This window comes from Schistocerca americana, chromosome 1 (genome assembly GCF_021461395.2).
Source record: "Schistocerca americana isolate TAMUIC-IGC-003095 chromosome 1, iqSchAmer2.1, whole genome shotgun sequence".
Lineage (NCBI taxonomy): Eukaryota > Metazoa > Arthropoda > Insecta > Orthoptera > Acrididae > Schistocerca > Schistocerca americana.
Genome location: NC_060119.1, coordinates 1,086,363,985 through 1,086,383,629, shown reverse-complemented (window position 1 = coordinate 1,086,383,629; position 19,645 = coordinate 1,086,363,985). Strand labels below are relative to the sequence as shown.

General features: G+C 43.9%; 1 protein-coding gene across 1 annotated transcript in view; it reads right to left on the bottom strand.

Moving 5' to 3' along the window:
• Positions 1 to 19,440, bottom strand: part of LOC124617810 (solute carrier organic anion transporter family member 74D) — a 158,123-nt gene extending 138,683 nt beyond the window's left edge. The window contains exon 1 of the mRNA XM_047145295.1: positions 19,295 to 19,440. The gene's annotated coding sequence lies outside the window, so the exon portion shown is untranslated. The remainder of the gene's footprint in view (positions 1 to 19,294) is intronic.
• Positions 19,441 to 19,645: the final 205 nt, after the last annotated feature.

The following is a 19,645-nucleotide window of genomic DNA, read 5'->3' as shown; positions in this document are numbered from 1 at the left end:
AAGCATCTACATACTTTTCTTCTTATTCATTTATAAGTTCTCATGTTCCAGACTTCACGCCCGGCTGCTTTAGTCTTGAGTTCATTTTCAGCCATCTCAACTTCACGGTGTCGGCCCAGATACCGACACAACATCTTTGTTGTAATATTTGTTCACCCGACTACCAAGTACCGACTATTCTTTTTTCTTATAGGCTACTTAACACAATTCTGACATGAAAGACTATTATTCTATACCAATTTATGTGAGCGTCTACGATGATATTATCAGACATTTGCAATTATCATGAAGGATATGGCAGAAAAATTTTACAAGGATAACATTAATGAGTTTACGTTACATCACTGCCTCGAAATGACTATGCCAGTGGCATGAGAAAACCTTCAGTAAATCTTCATCGTGTTAATCGCGAGTTTTCAGCATTGCTCTGAACGTCTGGCAGTCTAAATTTGTACACTTAGCTATACAGAGTGTTGAAAAAAAAAGTATCGAATACTTTGAGAGGTGGTAGTACTCGTCGAAACAGAAAAATAAGTCCAATAAACATTAGTCCGGAACTGCATATTTTCTGAGATAAGTCCAATAAACATGGGTCCGGAAATGCTTACTTTCTGCGACAAACACGCGTTTACAGGAGGTGTTCAACGTGGCGTGCATTCATGGCGGTGCACCCCTCTGCCCTCCGGCGTAAGGAATGGCGCACGGCCCAAGACTGCAAGCGCCCTAGACCGCTCGGCTAGATCCTGTGGTCTAAGGGCCTGAAAGCGCTGTAGATGATATGGGTACAGCAATTGTTCATGAAGTACGTCCGCAGTTAAATGAGTGAGACACGCCTGCTGTTCCTAATCGTCGCACACTGGTCCCAGGGGTTTCTTCCACCGAACGTAGCACACGCTCCTCCATGTCTGGCGTGCGGACCGTGCAGGGCTTTCCACTGGCACTCTCCTAACGTGCAAGGCTGCCTCAGACGCTGGAAAAGTCTGCCGAACAGCTTATCGGAGGGCACTCTGCGTTGTGGATATTTTTCAGCGTAGAGGGCACGGGCTTGCAGGCTACGTCTAATTACTAAACCATAGCATAGTTTCATATCCGCCATTTCACTTGTCGAGTAGCAGGACTCCATTGTTAACAAATGGCGGAAGGGAGAAAATGTAAATGTACTACACCATTTGTACGTGCAAACAGTGCAATGACAGTAAAAACATAAGTGAGTAAAACATCATAATACGTAGCCAGGATTGACAGCACTGTACAATAAAGCACATAAACACGACGAAAACTAACGTAGCTTGCAACAAGACTCGAACCGCACAACTGACTGCAGACAATCTAATGGTAGGTAAATATTGTGAGTAAGATGTCACAATACCCTGCCGACACATTTGACGGAGCGCCAATGCAACAACTGTGATAATATCCGCAACCAAGCGTCGCGCAGCCCTTCCTATAAACACGTGTCTATCTAGCAAAATATGTGTTTCCGGAACCATTTTCACTGAACTTATTTTTCTTGTGTCGATGAGTACTACAACCTCTCGAAGTATTCGATACTTTTTTTTGAACACCCTGTGTCTACATTTTTAGTAGCCCTTGATTATCGGAAGACTTAGTGCCTTTTGGAATCAGTAACGTCATATAACTGCTCGAAAATAGGAATGACTTAGGACGGGAATCGGTTCAGTCAAATAATGATCAGTTGTGATAGACTGCGGTTTCTTATCTGACTGCTGGAAATATAAGTCAGCCTGTGCAAGGAACTGTTAGCGGTTCACTTGATTTCTCACGGCAATATCCTGCAGTTTTAATCAAGAGTGTAGGATTAGCCTCTCGCTTGTTAAATTGGAAGAGAGTGCTGGAAAAATGTTGAACAATCTTAAGAAAATGACACTCGAGGAGACAATCTGAATGTTTCCTAAAGATTAAGTTACAAAATTAAAAAAAATAAAACTCGATTTTAATTAGCAAGATCTGGAACTACATTTATCTCCAGTAATAAACGGCAAACAACGCCGTATTGAAAATAAAATAAACATTCTTATTCTCCATCCATAAATGCAACTGAGAGAGAGTTCAAGAACATTGTACAATGACAAATTGGTTCTTCCAAGCGATTCGAAATTGTATGTAAAGTATATCTGCTGGTTCAAGTGAGTCCGTAGTTTTACAGTGAGATGATAAAAGTCATGCGGTAGCGATATGCGTACATACATACATACATACATACATAGGCTACATACAAATGGCGGCAGTATTGCGTACACAAGGTATAAAACGGGAGTGCTCTGGCAGGATGACGTTGTGGCTACCCCGATCAAAGCCCACGAGCTGCTCCCACACCATCACAGACTGCTACAAGTATGTATGAAATGAAGCTCCTCCTCCTCCAACTCCGGGAGCTTCTCAAGGGCATCCGCTGGTAATTGGAGCGAGATGCATGGGACATTCCATTCCGGAAACCGCAACGCAATTCAATATTCTGAGATCCACAGTGTCGGAGGTGTGCCGAGAATACCAAATATCAGGCATTACCTCTCACCACGGTCAACGCAGTGACAGACGGCCTTCACTTAACGACCTAGAGCAGCAGCTTTCGCGTATAGTTGTCAGTGCTAACAGACAAGCAACACTGCGTGAAATTCATGCAGAAATCAGTGTGGGACATACGATTAACACCTCTGTTAAGACAGTTGAGGCGAAATTTGGGCATTAATGGGCTATGGCAGCAGGCGCCCGACGCGAGTGCTTTTGGATAGCATCGCCTGCAGTGCCTCTCCTGGGGTCGTGCCCGTATCTGCTGGACCAAATATGACTGGAAAATAGTGGCCTGGTTAGATGAGTCCTGATGTCAGTTGGAAGTGCAGATGATAGGGTTCGAATCAGACCCCACGAAGCCATGGACCCAAGTTGTCAAAAAGGCACTGTGTTGGGCTGTGTTTACGTCGAATGGGCTGGGTCGTCTGGCCCAACTGAACCTATCATTGACTAGAAATGGTTACGTTAGGCTACTTGGAGACCATTTGCACCTATTCATGGACTCATTTTTCCAAACAACGATGTCGTGTCACCGGGCCATAGTTGTTAACTACAGGTCTGAAGAAAATTCTGGACAATTCGAACGAATTATTTGGCCACCCATATCGCCCGACATGAATCCCATCAAACGTTTAAGGGACACATAATCGAAGGGTCAATTCGTGCACAAAATCCTGCACCGGCAACAGTTTCGTAGTTACGTACGGATATAGAGGTGCGGCTCAATTTTCTGCAGGGGACTTCCGGCGACTTGTTGAGTCCATGCCACATCGAGTTGCTGCACTACGCCGGGCAAAAGTATTCCGATCCGCTATTAGGGGGTATCCCGTGACTTTTCTCTCCTCAATATAACACCTAAATTTGATACCAGTAGATTTATTTCATTTGGGAATGCCCTCTTTGCCTGCACTCGTCTGGTTCTGATATCCCCTTTGCCGTCATGCCTAGTTTTGTTTCCAAGGTAGTACAACTCCTTCACATCGTTTACCAAGTGTTTTCTAATTTTGATGATAAAATTGTCGCTAACGCAATTCCTGCTGCTCTTCGTCACTCTCGTCTTCCTTCGGTTGACTCGGAGTTCATATCCCATGGTCATTAGATTGATCATTCCGTTTAAAGAGGTCCTTCCTTACTTCCACTATATAATCATTAATTAACACTGACTTTCCAATGGGGACTGAAATAGCTGTTCGAGAGCTTCCGTTTATCAGTGTAAATTTTAATAAATTTCAATATTCTAAGTGATTTTATTGAAGATCGGGCGCCCGAGATATTAATGTGAAATACTACCAGAACATACTTGACGAAAGAAATTTCCGACTTCTGTGGCAGTTGGGCGTTGAAATAACTCAATGGCTAGAAATGAAAATTAGTGCCGGACCAGGATTCGAACCCGGATTTCACGCCTTAGACGAGTGGTCGCCTTAACCGCTTCGGCTATCCGAGCACGTCTCACGTCGAACCTAAATCCCCAAATGTCTCACACTATAGGGTAGTGTGCCCTGCCCATTATTCCTCTTCACTCGCTACCCTACTGTATTCCTGCGAGCTATCGAACAGTATTGTGCATATGCACTTAAATATCAAAATGCTATCACGTGCATTTATTATGTAGGTAAGGTGTCTGTTTTTTTCGATATGCATGTCCGAAAAACGGACACCATACCTATATAATTACCAGAACAATTTATGATATCATAATTCTGTTTGCAGTCAGGATGTCTTCACTAGAAGACGTATAGTCTTTTGTCACAGCAATATTAGTTGTAGAATTATCTGCATAAACTTAGCAATTTCCCCAAAAGGACTACATTAATTTCTGCTGCTAGTATCAAACGTCTGTGAATAGAGTTTCGCTGTTCGAAATCCAATAAGTTTTTTCTTGGTGAAGAAGTTGGCACTGGAGAGGAAGACGTGGTGGGTGGCATCAAACCAGTCAGAACTGTGATGAAGAAAAAGAAAAAAAAGGTGATATAAGACGTGTTCTCAGACTTCGACATAGAGGAAAACAGGGACATCAATAGTGCGTTTTTAGCCAACAGAACTCTTCATTCCTGTACATACAGTCGTCGAGTTATTGTGCGGCAAAAACGCCTGTACTCTGAGTCACTGAGAAAGTGGTCATGTGGATACAAACCTTGGCTGGAATAGAGCAAAGGAGAAACACGAGGCCCGAATGCATCTCGTTTCTTCTCATGTTTTCTTTTCATGAAACGTTTAAATCTTGTGTGAAATGGGAAGTAAGATAAAGCGCATGCGACAGATTCCTTACGCGGCATTCGCAACGGGATGTCGGTCATCTTTAGTAGCTCGCGTCGCAATAAAGATAGCTCAGGTTACGATAAGCAACCGCCACGTTATCGCGGGCCAGAGAACAGTTGGACAAGTGAGGCGCTATCATTAAGTGGAGAGTTTTCAAAGCGATGAACGCCAAGATGCAACGCTTGCGCGTGGACGACTGGGCCTTGGTGCGTCCGAAGTCACGGATCTCCGCTGAGCGGCGAGCCAAGGTCATGACCACCGACACATGTGCCGGCTTACGAGTTGCGCGGAGCGTTTGTTTTGGTTGACGGAATGGCATCCGCTCTTTCAGCTGAGTCTCTGACTACGGAGTTCACGGAAGTGCGGTGTAGAAGTGTCCGCAAAGAATTCCAAGTGTAGCTGATGTTATACCCGAAGTCATTTCTCGTAGGGTTTCCGAGGAATGTCAGCTTCAATTTCTGGCATTTGTCTGGTAGAAATGCTGAAGTCACTCGCGGAGAACGTTCCAGTCCTGCTGCAGTAAACTGAGGAAGTGAAAAGATACTCCTATCTGAGAAATAAAATTACTCAAGATGTCTACGGAAGATATCAGAAGCACTGTTTGGATATATTATCAGCACATCACCTCTGGCACTACTGAAACGTCAGCTACATTGCCGCTTTCGTCTGTCAATGCTGATGTAATTATTAAACTGCTACGTAGACGTGTAACTGCGATTACTCTTGTCGTAGCTATTTACAGTTAGAATTTTCACTGATTTAAAATAAGATGTGCAGTTAGATGAAAACAGAATTCCACACTATATAAGCAGTGTTTTAAAATATTTACAAATAATTATTTTTCGTTAGCTTTTAATGAACGCACACGATTTTAATGGAGATACCGCTGGCGTTATTAGTCTCGAGAACGAAACAACAATCGACTACTCATCTGAACAGAAAATAATTTCAAATAAAATCATAGTCCTCGAAGCTCCATGCAAGAAGTAAAACAGCTCACATCCATAGTGGAAAACTGGTTTGAACTGAGTTTTTGTAATTTATATCACACAGACAAATTAAATTTATGATTTTTATTCGGCAGAAACAATGCAAAGAGAATGAACTAAAGGAAGATGGCTCTGAATACACTGTAGGAGGCGACACAGTGGATCAAAGCGTTTAGTTCAAATGGCTCTGAGCACTATGGGACTTAACTTCTGTGGTCATCAGTCCCCTAGAACTTAGAACTACTTAAACCTAACTAACCTAAGGACATCACACACATCCATGCCCGAGGCAGGATTCGAACCTGCGACCGTAGCAGCCCCGCGGTTCCGGACTGTGCGCCTAGAACCACTAGACCACCGCGGCCGGCCCAAAGCGTTTAGTCTTGGTGTATTCACTGACTTACTGTCGTAGCCTTTTTCGGAATGGATCAATAGTTGTCCTAGATATTACGTCTTTACTTACAGAAAATGTAATTCTCCTATTGCAGAGAAAAGGTTTTCGATGTAAATCACGAATAATTTGGCGGTTAAGATTTTTACTTGTTTAACACGTCCAAGCCCAAGAGGTGATCGTGTGTAACAGCATAATAGGTATAAATGCTATAGTTTTATAAATTTAAGCAAAAATATAAGAATGACTGACAAGTTTGATTTGAAGTAATTATTACAAGCATTCTGGTTCTCACATGGGAAGTTAAGTCAGTGTTGATCACAAGTTCCCCGAAAAGTAGTTCAGTGACCTTACTGGATATGTTTTTTTATTCTCGTAGAATGGTACCTGTCCTGCGAAAAATATGATAACTTGTTGATGGTTGGAGAGACAACATCACGAAAACCAGTTACAGATGTCTGCCACTGATGCATCAGGTATACAGATGGTGCTAACCCCCTCTGCATGAGTGCCCGAATGTGACGCACTGAAGCACCGAAGCTGGTAACCATACAATATATGACACGATAAGGACGGCTGTAGGTGTTTCATTTTCTTACAAAACCATTTGTAGTCAGTGATTGTTTCAGCTGATCTAGGGGACCAAGTCCATTCCATGTGAACACAGCCCGCTCTATAATGCAGCCACCACCGGTTTGTACAGTGCCGTGTTGACAACTTGGGTCCATGGCTTTGTGGGATTTGCTCCACATTCTAACCCTACCAACTGTTAGCAACTGAAATCGGGAGTCATCTGACCAGGCCACTGTTTTCGTCTAGGATCCAGCTGATATGGTCACGAGCCCAGGAGAGGCCGCTGCAAGCAATGTCGCGCTATTGGCAAAGGCATTAGCGTTGGTCGTCAGCTGCCATAGCCCCTTAACGCCGTTACCGAGCGAGGTGACGCAGTGGTTAGCACACTGGATTCGCATTCGGGAGGACGACGGTTCAATCCCGCGTCTGACCATCCTGATTTAGATTTTCCGTGATTTCTGTAAACCACTTCAGGCAAATGCCGGTATGGTTCCTTTGACAGGGCACGGCCGACTTCCCCCTCCTTCCATAATTCAATGAGACCGATGACCTCGCTGTTTGGTCTTGGTTCAAATGGTTCAAATGGCTCTGAGCACTATGGGACTTAACATCTGAGGTCATCAGTCCCCTAGAACTTAGAACTACTTAAACCTAACTAACCTAAGGACATCACACACATCCATGCCCGAGGCAGGATTCGAATCTGCGACCGTAGCGGTTGCGCGGTTCCAGACTGTAGCGCCTAGAACCGCTCGGCCACATCAGCCGGCGCTGTTTGGTCTCTTCCCCCCAAATCAGCCCAACCCTTAACGCAGTATTTCGCTGCACTGTCCTAACGAATACATTCGTCGTACGCTCTACATTGATTTATGCGGTTATTTCACTCAACGTTGTTTCTCTGTTAGCGCGGACAACTCTTCTCAAACACTGCTGCTGCCTGTCGTCAAGTGGAGGCCGTTGGTCACTGCGATGTCCGTGATGAGAGGTACTGCCTGAAATTTGGTATTCTCAGCACATTATCTGCGCTGTGGATCTCGGAATATTGAATTCCCTAACGATTTCCCCCATGCGTGTAGCTCCAACTACCATCCCGCGGTTCAAAATATGTTAATTTCCGTCGTGCGGCCATAAACAAGTCGTAAACCTTTTCACATGAGTCACCTAAGTACAAATGGCAGCTCCGCCAACGGACTGCCCTTTTATATTTCGTGTAAACGATAACACGGCCACCGGTGTATGTGTATATCGCTATCCCATGACTTATGAAACTTCAGTGTACAATTGCAAGCAGACTCACATAAAAGAAGACGATCTCATTTCGCAGTGTAAGTGACTGTGACGAGGGAGTGGAATTGAGGACCATCAACATTTTCACTTCCCCTAACTACAAAGAGACTGTGTGGTTTCGAATATAATGGAGAACATTGGCGCAAAGTCTGATGATGAGGAAGTGCAAGTTACCACTTCTCCTCTTGTCGGTCAAATACCGGTGGTATAAATTTCTTTCATCGTCAGGTTTCGAACCAAATACCTTACAATTGATTGCATAAACAAGCGCTAACGATCTCCCCTGCGGAGGAGAGTGGCAACAATCCCGGTACACAAAAAGAAATGCATTTAGGGACCACTCTACTTCATTTTTTCAAATTGAATAATCAGCTAAGGTGCCATGAAATAAAAAGCTTTATACTGAAGAGCTTCAGTCTAATATCCTACTTCTGAAAAATATGTGTTATCCATAATTGTGCCCCAAATGAATTTAATTTTGGGCATGCAATTTGTTACGCTATTTTAGAAAGTTCAAGAGCTTTAATGAATTGGAAATAACAGCAAACCAGCTTCAAAATAAAGGTTTATTAAACCTTGAAGCTGCGCGGGGTAGCCGCGCGGTCTAGGGCGCTTAGCCACGGTTCGCGCGGCCTCCCCCGTCGGAGGTTCGATTGCTCCCTCGGGCGTGGGTATGTGTGTGTCCTTAGCACCTTAGCATAAGTTAGTTTAAGTTAGATTAAGTAGTGTGTAAGTCTAAGGACCGATGACCTCAGTGGTTTGGTCCTTTTGGAGCTTACCACTAATAAACCCTGAACATAGTTTCGACAGTTTTAAAGCTGTTTTCTTCAGAAAGTATTTTACGTAGAATCACATTATCTGTATCTAATGTGGGAGTCGCTGACTCTGTCTAGAACATGTGCGTGTCATCCTGTTAATCACCATTTAAAATACATTATTTAAAAAGTAATCGATCTCTACTGCAGGGCTTTGTCTAAGACTTCTTAAAATATCACACATTTGCCATTGGACCCAATAACGTGTAGTGTGCCACTTCACAAATTTGTATATCGTAAATGACATTAATTACAAAAGCCGGTCGGTGCGGCCGTGCGGTTCTAGGCACTTCAGTCTGGAACCGCGTGACCGCTACGGTCGCAGGTTCGAATCCTGCCTCGGGCATGGATGTGTGTGATGTCCTTAGGTTAGTTAGGTTTAAGTAGTTCTAAGTTCTAGGGGACTGATGACCTCAGAAGTTAAGTCCCATAGTGCTCAGAGCCATTTGAACCAATTACAAAACATGGCATCGGATCCTACAGGGGCTAAATAAGTCACTTACATATCTAGTAACGTGCATATGCAGAATGTTAAGAAGTGCCTTACAACATGTAAGTAACGCAATTGTTTCAGCCAAAACTATCAGAACTAGGTTGCATGAAATAGGCTTTAATGCCAGTCGACCTGTAAAGTTTTCAGGTGTGCGTTATGGAAATCATGCACGTCGTATTTTGAGGTGCCTACAACATCAGAATTGGGCAGTGGATCATGGAGACAAGGCGTGTTTACAGTCGAATCACGCTTCAGTTGTCACCCAGTTTCAAGAAGAGTTCTCGTACGGCGGCGACCACGTGACGCAGAAAGGCATGGAAACTTACAGGAGATCAACAAATTTCAAGGAGCATTGTCTGGAGAGGAATGATGACTAATAGCAAAACGGACCTCGTTTTTGTAAGGGAAACACAGCGAGCAGATCTTTATATTCGAAACATTTTACAACCTTTGGTACTTCCGATCGCTGAAGAATATGAGCCTGAATTCCTTTACATGTACGATGCCAGACCACATGTTGTCGGACTTGTGTCTGAAAGGTTGGAAAGACGCAATATTCAGGTGCTACAGGGGGCCGCTCACTCTCCAGATCTAATCCGCACAGAGCAGCTCTTGGAAAGCCTTCAAAGAAACCTTTCGGAGACTGCGGACAACATCCAGTGTCTGGATCAGCTATAAACTCGCAGAACATTCCTCAAGATGATATCTTGTATCATACTTCGTGAATGAAAAGGAGTTGCAGAGCTGTACGTAACTCAAAACGAGGTCCAACGCTTACTGATGCAAAAAAGGTACTGACAACTGAGAGTGATAAGTTTTTATGGAAGTCTCAATTCTGTCTGTTACTTTACAATTCTATGCCCCTTATTTATTCTCTTCAATGGTTGAATATTTGTACGAAGTTACGCTATGTAATGAAATGGTTGATTATTGTTACGTATACCATACACCTCCTAGATTTTATTTAAGAGAAAAATAGTTCTTTCCTTGGACGATTTTGATCTGTGTAAATTCTATCAGAACACGGGGAAGAAATGTTGGACGTAATGTCCGATTGGAATCAAGTGCATTAGTAGTTCAGCTGAACGAATATGGAATTGGAATAGATATCAGCTGTGATAATATAGAAGAAACATCCTTACATTTGTCTGAAGTGGGAAGGCTGTTCGGATGACCGAATGGTGATCTGAATCCCGATCGTTCTGCTTCTTTTTCTTGTGCTTTTATCCTGGATCGGTGTTGGATCGGTATGGTTGTTAACGGATTTGGCATGTTTGGTTTATAGGTTACCTGATGCACTTCCTGTCGCGAAGTCGTTACCCGATGGAGGGGACATGTGCACCCCAACCGTCTGGGTGTAGTGTTACACATGTGAAAATAAGGAAAAGATTTCTAAATGTTTACGAATCATGCAACTGAGGCGGGATTTTGGTACCAGCTCGGTATTCTTCTACTGGGATGGGGAAAACCGCCTGAAAACCACATTCAAGCTGCCAAGCACTCTGACCCTCGTCATTAATCTGCCAGTCGAATTCGATGTGGAGCCGGCTCACCTCCCAGTCTTGAAAGGAACGCTTTAACAAGCACGGCTATTGGAGCACGTGTTTGAATCTCTACCCATCATAATCATCATCATCATCATCATTTAAGACTGGTTACGCCTTTCAGCGTTCAGTCTGGAGCATAGTCCCCCTTATAAAATTCCTCCATGATCCCCTATTCAGTGCTAACATTGGTGCCTCTTCTGATGTTAAGCCTATTACTTCAAAATCATTCTTAACCGAATCCAGGTACCTTATCCTTGGTCTGCCCCGACTCCTCCTACCCTCTACTGCTGAACATATGAGTCTCTTGGGTAACCTTGCTTCTCCCATGCGTGTAACATGACCCCACCATCTAAGCCTGTTCGCCCTGACTGCTACATCTATAGAGATCATTCCCAGTTTTTCTTTGATTTCCTCATTGTGGACACCCTCCTGCCATTGTTCCCATCTACTAGTACCTGCAATCATCCTAGCTACTTTCATATCCGTAACCTCAACCTTGTTGATAAGGTAACCTGAATCCACCCAGCTTTCGCTCCCATACAACAAAGTTGGTCGAAAGATTGAACGGTGCACAGATAACTTAGTCTTGGTACTGACTTCCTTCTTGCAGAAGAGAGTAGATCGTAGCTGAGCGCTCACTGCATTAGCTTTGCTACACATCGCTTCCAGTTCTTTCACTATGTTGCCATCCTGTGAGAATATGCATCCTAAATACTTGAAACCGTCCACCTATTCTAACTTTGTTCCTCCTATTTGGCACTCAATCCGTTTACATCTCTTTCCCACTGACATTATTTCCGTTTTGGAGATGCTAATCTTCATACCGTAGTCCTTACATTTCTGATCTAGCTCTGAAATATTACTTTGCAAACTTTCAATCGAATCTGCCATCACAACTAAGTCATCCGCATATGCAAGACTGCTTATTTTGTGTTCACATATCTTAATCTCGCCCAGCCAGTTTATTGTTTTCAACATATGATCCACAAATAATATGAACAACAGTGGAGACAGGTTGCAGCCTTGTCTTACCCCTGAAACTACTCTGAACCATGAACTCAAGTTACCGTCAACTCTAACTGCTGCCTGACTATCCATGTAAAGACCTTTAATTGCTTGCAAAAGTTTGCCTCCTATTCCATAATGTCGTAGAACTGACAATAACTTCCTCCTAGGAACCCGGTCATATGACTTTTCTAGATCTATAAAGCATAGATACAATTCCCTGTTCCACTCATAACACTTTTCCATTATTTGCCGTAAGCTAAAGATCTGGTCCTGACAACCTCTAAGAGGCCTAAACCCACACTGATTTTCATCCAATTGGTCCTCAACTAATACTCGCACCTTCCTTTCAACAATACCTGAGAAGATTTTACCCTCAACGCTGATTAAAGAGATACCTCTGTAGTTGTTACAATATTTTCTGTTTCCATGTTTAAAGATTGGTGTGATTACTGCTTTTGTCCAGTCTGATGGAACCTGTCCCGACTCCCAGGCCATTTCAATTATCCTGTGTAGCCGTTTAAGACCTGACATTCCACTGTATTTGAGAGTTCCGACTTAATTTCATCCACCCCAGCTGCTTTATTGCACTGCAATCTATTGACCATTTTCTCCACTTCCTCAAATGTGATCCTATTTCCATCATCATTCCTATCCCATTGTACCTCGAAATGTGAAACATTACTGATCGCATTTTCACTTACATTGAGCAACTCTTCAAAATATTCCCTCCATCTGCCCAAGGAATACACAGGATTCACCAGCAGTTTTCCTGAATTTCAACGTCTTTCTTCTCTCAGCACCGGTTTCTCTCCTCCACACGTAACAATCAGTACAACTACCAGAAGTTGAAACGATAAAATATTTATGGAACACCGTCAGTTCCTGCATCCCATGTTTTGATTAAGGAATCTTTGTGTGCTGAATGAAGCAGTGTGTTTATCATAAGCGACTTTTTTTTCTGATAGGTGTCCAATGCCTGACTGAAGTTACTTAGAAAACGTCGATAGCCACAGACACGTTATCGAAATAGATCGCGCAAGAGAGAAAGAAAAAACTATGCTTGCTACGACACGAGAAATGATTTTCGTGTGTGCTTGCCGTGATCGAGAAGACGCTCATTGGAATACCTCTTAGGCGTTTAATAGACGTCATTACCCGTATGTTCCAGCTGTCCATGTGCAAGATGCTTATTTACGGGGTGTACAGCGATCTCAAAAAATGGTTACAAGCACTATGGGACTTAACATCTAACGTCATCAGTCCCCTAGAACTTAGAACTACTTAAACCTAACTAACCTAAGGACATCACACACATACATGCCCGAGGCAGGATTTGAACCTGCGACCGTAGTAGCCGCGTGGTTCCGGACTGAAGCCCCTAGAAGCGCTCGGCCACAGCGGCCGGCGTACAGCGATCTGATCACTGAGACGCTCGCGTACAAATATCGTGTCTTGTCGACATCAGGGTTATCAGGCCTATAAGCTACTCGTAGTTTGGAGAACGTGAGGAGAGTAGTTGGTGGCTGACTTGTCAAGGGAACTCTGTCCGAAGTGACTTAGGGAATAAAAGAGAGTCTTAAACAGGACAACTGGATAGGGATACGAAATCCACTCATTCCGATTATAATTTTCCTCTGCTCTGTCGGTCTAATTTAAATCACTGTGAAAGACCACATCGGATTCCTTGATATTTAAGAAGATTGAGATGAACCTCTTTCTTAGTAGAAATGTTAGTAATCCAGATGAACTGTATGTCCTTCTGTCCAGGTTCCACTGTTTACGAAAAGAAAAAAAAAAACAGAAAAAATCATCTGTGATGATCAAGATTGTGTTTTTATGCAGGTAGTTATTTCATGTTGACCTGCTCGTTTAACATAAAACGTAGAACTCACTTCCTTTTTATTAATTTTATGTCGCACTGTTATTTTGAAATGTTCCCTAATTTCTTCGTTTCACACCATGCGTCTCAGTACTACATTGTCACTGACCACGTGTAACTATGACGCTGTATCATTGAATCATTGCAGTCATATACAAGGTCCAATCACGTTAATGTAACCACTGCCTATGTTCGGTGTCAACGTGCAATTACCACTCGCAGACGGCAGGTGGCAGCACTAGCACTGGAGGGTATATAAAGTGGGTTGGGGGGGGGACGCGGCAAATAGTGCACTCGTTGTGCGGAAACGGAGTGATTTTTCTGATTTCCAAGAGGGCGTAATCATTGTCTTTCGGGCCAAGGGAGAAGCATTTCCGATAAACGGCTAAGTTTGTAAACTGTTCGGGTGGCACCATTGTTAAAATACACCATTCAAGGAAAAAGAGCGCTATCCAAAACAGGCGCTGAGGCAACTTTGGAGCACCACGGGCGAACAAGGGTGAACTATGGCTGCGAAGATATGCACGGGACAATAGACGTGCTGTTGAGCAACTGACCGCCCAGATGAACCAAAGGGCTACCAACAATGTCTTCTCAACTACCGTTCAGCGAACATAACCATTTTCCACGCAAAAATGAGAACATGGATTTTCTTGAATTGCAGCGCCAACTGCCAAGAATCAAAACAAATGTTTAAGACAAAATGTACGTAGTTTTTTATGTAGAATCTGATTCTGCAATAAAAAATGGGGGTTCCCATTTGAAATTTTAAAGTTGCCTCCCGCCCCACCCCCAGGGGGCTGGAGTGGCGGGCTAATTTTAGCACCAGCAGATGTTCCTCTCGAAAATAATCAACTTTGGATTCTACACATTTTTTCGTGTGAAGCTTATTTTTCGAGTTATTCTGGTTTGTCAACTTAAAACTTACAGCCTGTATACCTTCTTTACTGTCATTTCTTGTTAACAATATCACTTATTCCCAAGAATTAGCAGCTTTCACTCAGTTAATACTTGGCAGAAATCCAGTCTACCTTTGGATCACATTTGCTTGACTCTTGCGCAGAAAGGTGTGCAGTACACTGCTGCATCCATTTTCAGTAAGTTACCGCAAGAATACAAAAACCTTAGCAGTAAACCATACGCTTTCAAATCGAAGCTGAAGAGTTTTCTCATGGGTCACTCGTTGTATGCTGTCGAGGAGTTCCTTGAAAAATTAAGTTGATTCCTGTGTTATAATGTTGATTGCCTTTACTTGAACTTATGGTTTGTCTTTTTGGGTTCATAAACATTTTATTTTATATGGTATTAATTTTATGTTGTAATTTCTGTACTGACACGTTGCATGATCTTGGAGATTTGCTCCTCAATTTGGTCCTACGGCACTAAACGTGTAAAATAAAATAAATAAAAACACAAGTATATATTTATCCTTCGGGACCATATTCAGGCTTTTGATGGATTTTCACATTAATATGAGTGGACAGTGTAGAACTTTTCAGTTCTTATCGTACCGCATACAGTTTGATTGATTCGTTAAGGATTTTTATGACGTAGCAAGTGCGGAAATCTACTCTACTGCTTGCCGATTTTGTCGATGACGCCACATGTGAGTGATGCTGTTGCAACGTTTTCGATATAAAAGTCCGATGATAACTGGACACTCGAGACAATGCAGCGAGCAGTAACAGATTAGATAAGATGTACGTACAGCAATGGTTCACATAATAAGTCGATCATGAAATGTTGGAGAAAGTATATGTACTACTATACAGAATAATATCCACACTGCATATAGTAAGTGTTGCTGAATAAATGGGCAGTAACAACCATTATTGTAAGATTAGACGAACGCAGAACGATCACTGAATGCAGTCACATCCGTAAAATATCTAGGAGTATGCTTACGGAGAGTTTTACAAGTGGAACGGGCACATAAAACTAGTCGCAGCTAAGACAGATGTGACAGTGAGGTAGCGTAGTCCACCCACAAAGTGTGAGATTCGTGGCAAATAGGATTGATAAAGGTAATACAGAAGACCCGACGAAGAGCAACGCGTTTCTTTACAGATTCATTTAGTAAGCGTGGAAGCGTCGCCACGGAGACGCTGAACTAGCTCCAGCGACAGATGCTGCAAGAGAAGCGTTCAAGCATTCTGCATCAGCATTTGGTTACTGTTGAAGTTCCCGCAGTGTATGTTTCTAGAAGAGTCAACCAACATATACCGTTCGGCTGCATCTCCTCCCGTATCTCGAGAAAAGACATGAAGGTAAAATTAGAGAGATTCGAACTCACACAGAGGCTTACCTGCAATTGCTCCTCCCGTGAATCATTCGCAGCTGGAACTAGGAAAGGTGGAGGTAAAAGTGGATTACAAAGTACCCTACGCCGCACACAGCTTGTGGAGTACTTATGTAGATGTAGAATGGAGTACAGTTACGAACACAAGCTATTATCACTAAGCTGATTCTTAATTTCTTCTACGCTACTTGTTAGACGTATTGCTATTGCTTGACTTGTAACTGTCGTATCTCATGTTAAACGTGGATATTACTGTAACATCTGTGTCGGTACGAAAACATGTTGTAACATATGCAGATGGCCTGTTTATATGCAAGATGGAGTCTGCTGGCACAAATCTTGCCAGGATAAGTAAATAAATGAAATGTGGTACTGGACTTTGCTAAAAGGTGACGTACGGAATTCTACATGTACACGTGTACACCGCAACCACAATACGATATGTTGCGGAGGGTACAACATAGTGTACCAGCCTGACTCCTCCCTCCCACCGCAACCCCTGTAAGTTCAAATGGTGAAATGTGTGTGAAATCTTATGGGATTTAACTTCTAAGGTCATCAGTCCCTAAGCTTAACACTACTTAACCTAAATTATCCTAAGGACAAACACACACACCCATGCCCGAGGGAGGACTCGAACCTCCGCAGGAACCAGCCGCACAGTCCATGACTGCAGCCCCCCTGTAAGTATTCATTCACACACGGTACGCTGGAAGAAAGACTCTCGTAACCCTTCTGTCCGGTCCTGTGCCCTTTATCCAGTCAGTGCAGGGTCGACACTCGTATGTTATGTCTCTCAGTTATCGGAGAACCAAGCATACCTGGATGTCGGCTATTATTACGGTGGGGTCGCCATTCCTAAAGGCATTTTAGAACTACTAAATGGTTCAAATGGCTCTGAGCACTATGCGACTTAACTTCTGAGGTCATCAGTCGCCTAGAACGTAAAACTAATTAAACCTAACTAACCTAAGGACATCACACACATCCATGCCCGAGGCAGGATTCGAAACTGCGACCGTAGCAGGCTCGCGGTTCCGGACTGAAGCGCCTAGAACCGCACGGCCACTCCGGCCGGTTTTAGAGCTACTGCCAGCTGGGACGGGATGTGGGAACCAGCCCAGTATTTGACGAGGTGGATCTGGAAAACCGCCTAAAAACCATATCCGGGCTGTCTGGCACCCGAGCCCACGTCATTAAACCGCGACGCGAATTCTAACTGACGGCCAGTGAGCCTCTTCGTGTCTCGGAACCGGGCTCTATAATGCACTTGGCTAAACAGACGGGTTGTCCTAACTCTTTTGTGTGAACAAATATTTTTGTAGTTTTCTCGTTGTCATTACGCTGACGAAACAACACTGTGAGAAACCGTGTAGGTCCTCATAGGACTACAGATGTCACCGCCTGGTGATTTACATACAATGCCAAAGCAGCCGCTCTGTCACGCAGTATGCTAGCTTTGGTTCTTACGGTGCCTCCGCTTTTATTTATTTATTTAATCTTCAAATTCCGTGGGACCCTGCTAGCCACAAAACTTAGACGTGGAACAAATCAGTACGTAGTTCACAAAATGCCGATGAGAAAATGTGTAAACGAAAGAGTTAATAAAACACGAAAAAACTGTAACGGAGAATAGGAATAAATAACACATTAAATAAAAAAGTTCTCAACTACTGAGAGAAATTGCTGTAGAAAATTGAATGAATGTGCCAAGAAAGACATACTGCGTTCTCGGATGTCGTCAATGTAGTCACATGTGTGTTAGCGTAGTAGGTTCGAAATCGCAGCCCGCTCCTTCTGCTCAGTTTATGTTTCTTTCGACGACCAGCGAGTTGGACAAAATTCCACTAGGTGCAGTTAATATCAGTTCTCTTTAAATGTGTATAAGTGTAAGACTGTGTGTGACAAAGAGGAAGATCCCGATTGTTGCCGAATGCAAGATTAGTGGTGAACGTCTTGAGCACATCACATTGGGTAAGTATTTAGAGAAAATAATAATTAGCATGACGAAATGCGAGGACCGTGTAAAATCAGTGTTACGGGAAGCGAAAGGCAACCTTAGATATATTGGAACGGAAAATGGAATTACATACAAGACGATAGTGTGATCAATTCTAGACTACTCTGTTTGGGGTACTTATCAAGGCATTGGAAGAGACATAGAATTCAGAGACGGGCAGCTACAAGCGTAGCAGCTCGGTATAGGCTCATCGAAAGTCTAACAAAAGTGTTCGAGGAATTAAAATGGGAATCGCTGGAAGAAGGTAACCTCGTTGGCTGAATTTGGAGAACATGTATTCGAAGAAGAGTCAGCGTCCATTAATCTGCAACCATAGTGTATTTCGTTAACTGACTGTTCCGCTGGTGCTTGGCAAAATATTTTATACATGAGAATCGAAAACTCGCGACGCTTACGCATGGGTAAGACGAAGGGGAAGACGCTAAAAACTTAAATTAATACGGCAGTTGCCAAACTCATAGCGATCAGCCACTTAATGCTACAACTACTGAACGAGAGATTTACTGGAATTACAGGAAATCATTTCGAAGTGTATGACAATTCCGTAATGAGTAAAAACTCTGTATTCTAGATTCCACAGGGGCGGAGACAAATGCCCTCTTATCCCCGCCCCTCACCCCACCTTGCGGACGCTTACAAACTTGTGTAATATCCTACAGTAGGCAGTATTGCAGAACGTTACACAGGAGTTGTGTTTCATTCGTAATCGTATATTTCACTCAGGGATCACGAGTGTAAGATAAGAGCGATTAGGACGCATGCACAGTAATATAGACAGTGATTTTCTCTTGGCTTAATACTCGAATAGGACAGAAAATCGATAATATTGTACGGAGTAGCCTCCGCTGTGCACTGTACTGTGACCCGCGGAGTATAAGTGTACATGCAAAACCGAAGGCTGCTGTATCTGGACTAGCCTTCGCAGCGACTTGCGAAGAGTAAATAAATTCACACCTGGGCGGCAGCAGTTACGTAAGGAGATGCCTGCACAGATGCAGTGACCACCGATCAGCGTCGGTCGTGTCTCTCTCGCACTACTAATAGTTTGGAATGCAGTACCTCCCAGCGTTGCAGACTTTCTCGTAGTGTATAGCACTGACACCTCGCCCAGCCTGACACAGCTGTGCTGGGTGATATCTGCCCATTCGTTTGCTCAACCGGGAAAATGCGTTCGGCGCGTCGCGCGGGCTGTCACTCACCGGCAGGCAGACTGCGGAAGAGCGGCGGCTTGCAGGCAGAAGGCGTGTCTCGTGTCCCGGCGAGGCGCGGCTGCAGCTGGCACCTACCGTCCGCCCGGCCGCAAGCGCGATCGCACACTGGGCTGCCGGCCGACTGCGACTACGACTGGGGGCCGTTCGGTCCGCGTCGCGCCGACTGACGCACACGCTGCCGCCACGCGCCTGCGAGAGGAAGCGCTTATCGCGGCTCATCTGGCCCCCTCCACACCCCCGCGCGGCCGGCGACACCTGCGGCAAAAAGCGGCGCCGTGGGGCAGGCCAATGCACGAGACTCAGAACGCAATAAATACAGGCGCCCAGGTAGATGCCGTG